Here is a 2,694-nt window from a genome sequence, read left to right as displayed (position 1 = left end):
AAGTCAATTACAACCCTTGGATTGATCTATTAATAAACCATTCAAAACTTTTATGCGGGAAGAGTGGAACAAATGGATGGCAAAGCCAAATCACGATGTTACAGCAACAGGACGTATGAAACGGCCAACAATTTCAGAAGAATATACTTGGGTGAAAAATTCATGGGAAGCCGTGAAAGAAGAGACGATTATAAAGTCATGGTACCGAAGATGACGCAGTTTTTGAAGGGAGTGACAACAACAGTTCAGACGAAAGTAATACGAACGGTGACATTAACGAGACCAGTGATAGTGCCGAGAGTGAAGATGAACTGAATATTGCTAATACAAATGATTGTAACAATAAATAAAAACTAAGTAAGAATTTGTAAATATCTTTATATAATAAAAACATTTTTTGTAAAAATTGTCTCTTAAATTTGGGGTGCGTCTTATCGTCCGAAAAATACGGTATATAACGAATAGACGAAATACTGAAAATATTCTGGGAAGTATCACAGTCGAAGTATTCAATAAACAACTATTTTTATTTCCATTATAGCCTAAATATATTATATTAAATAAATAAAATAAATTTCGAAATTTATTTAATTGATTTTCCAAAATATATTTCTTTTATTGATATAAACGAAATTTATTGAAATAAAATTCTTTTATTGATATAATGCAATGTGTTCCTTTAATTGATTTTCGAAAATCAATTAAAGAAACGCATTGCATTGAACTTCGAAACCTCACGAACCATATTTCCTATAATTCAGCTGCATGTCGTTCACTTGCTTCAAGATGCCTAAAATATCAGAATAAAAAATAATTGAGTAATCTCAATTACTATATACATATTTATTTAAATAGTAAGAAATATTTGCTTTCTTAATATATGAATTACTTTCAAAAATTTCTAAAAGTAATTCGATTAATTTAGAAACACCACACACAGTATTTCAAAATATCAATAGCAGGATAATATTTTGATTGGAGAGAGTGTTTAAGTCTGGAATTGCATAAACGTGGCCGCTGAAGCAATCGACCGTGAGATGCGGTGATTGATTTTATATGAGATGCCCATATAGGGTAACGGATGGCAATGCTGAACCAATGAAGTTTAACTGAGGTTCGGCTGTTGCTGTTATCCTGGGTAAATGAGTTCGCTCTCTTAGGTTTTGACTTAAGGGAGCACTCTGAGTTACCGGGGAAAGTGTTCTCCGGCACGGCCCGCTGAGGGGTACTTGCCGGTGAATTATTTTCCTCGGAATGTGAGCGGTTCTGCTCGGTACTCGAGTTTCACTGAGTGGAACCAACGCTGAGATTTGGACGGTCTTTCGCCCACGAATGAGTGGCCTAGAGATCGTCCGATATTTTTGAGATATCACCTTTACTTACACATACGGTGATTGATTCATCCAATCCAACAATCCAATACCCTTGGAGGGTAATGGATGGCAATGCTGTAGCCAATGAAGTTCTAACTGAGGCTCGGCTATTGCTGTTACCCTCCTGCCATGATCAGAACTTTAATTGCTCAATAACACCGTATCCCTACACTGTCCTCTACAGATAACGGGGAAGATGAAAAGCATTCTTGCTTAGCCCCTTTAAGCCAGTCCTTATAAGGACTTTAAGTCTGGAAAAAAAGCTACTTTGGTAGTACTTATTAAACACAAGTATTATTAAACCTGATGTCGAACGGGTTTCTATGATAATTCCATCGTTATATCTGATCTTACTTACCTGGCGCTGAATAATCTCTGATCATTAAGGGCGATTTCTGTAGTATGATTTCTCGGCCTTTTGGCTAAGATCAAGTGTATAGTGTCTGTTCTTAACCGTTAATACCGGTACGAGTCCCATCGGGGTTCACGATATTTAACCGGAAATTTACAGAACTTCCTAAACCCCGGACTGGGGAAATTTCAACCACTTGGTGGTGGGAATAGTTAGGCTCCCCCCATCTGATCATGCCCTCCATTCTGCCGCGTGTGCGTACCCTCGGAATTGAGGTTGACGCCACAATACCGGCAAGGGCGATGGCGGAAGCTATCATAGATTGCGTCGGCGCAGAGAACATTTTTGGATTTACCCCTTATGGGGGAGGAAGATACCAGGTAGTGACCAAAAATATGGAGACCAGAGAAAAGCTTCTCCAAGGGTTTGACTGTGGTAAAGTAAAAGTATCTCCCTTCATGGTTGGGAGCATCCTGAGAATCCTTAAGATACCACGATTTCCCCTAGAATATGCAGAGAACAACGATATAATCCATAGCGTATTCTCTAAGTGGGGAGTTGTACGGGAAATCCAGGTTTACAATGACGCAGACAATCCTGAGTGGAAGTCAGGGGAGGTAACCATCTGTCTTGAAATGAGGACCGAAGTTCCTAACTTTGTCCTCATAGGATCTGCCCGGGTAATGGTAAATTACCCAGGCGTCAAAAAGCAATGCTTTAGATGTGGCGCCTTCAATCATCTTGGGGAAGACTGCCCTCGCATAAAATGCAAGAACTGTCTAAAAATTGGCCACAACCAAGAAAAATGTGAGGCAGCGTGTTTGAAATGTGGGGTCATTGACCACAAAGTGGACACCTGCACATCCAGAACCCTCGCAGAGAGGATGGGTGGTGCAATCACATCAGCAACAAAACCAAGTAATGAAAAGGTCACAACACAGGAAGAGTTTCCGCCACTTGAGACCACTC

General features: G+C 39.5%; 1 pseudogene; it reads left to right on the top strand.

Annotated features, from left to right (window-relative positions):
* Positions 1-1,775: 1,775 nt before the first annotated feature.
* On the top strand, positions 1,776-1,892 carry LOC150108153 (U2 spliceosomal RNA; annotated as a pseudogene).
* Positions 1,893-2,694: the final 802 nt, after the last annotated feature.

Source organism: Typopeltis vanoorti, chromosome 3 (assembly GCF_054136105.1).
Source record: "Typopeltis vanoorti isolate ZY-2024b chromosome 3, IOZ_Tvanoo_1.0, whole genome shotgun sequence".
NCBI lineage: Eukaryota > Metazoa > Arthropoda > Arachnida > Uropygi > Thelyphonidae > Typopeltis > Typopeltis vanoorti.
This window is presented reverse-complemented; position numbering and strand designations above follow the sequence as displayed.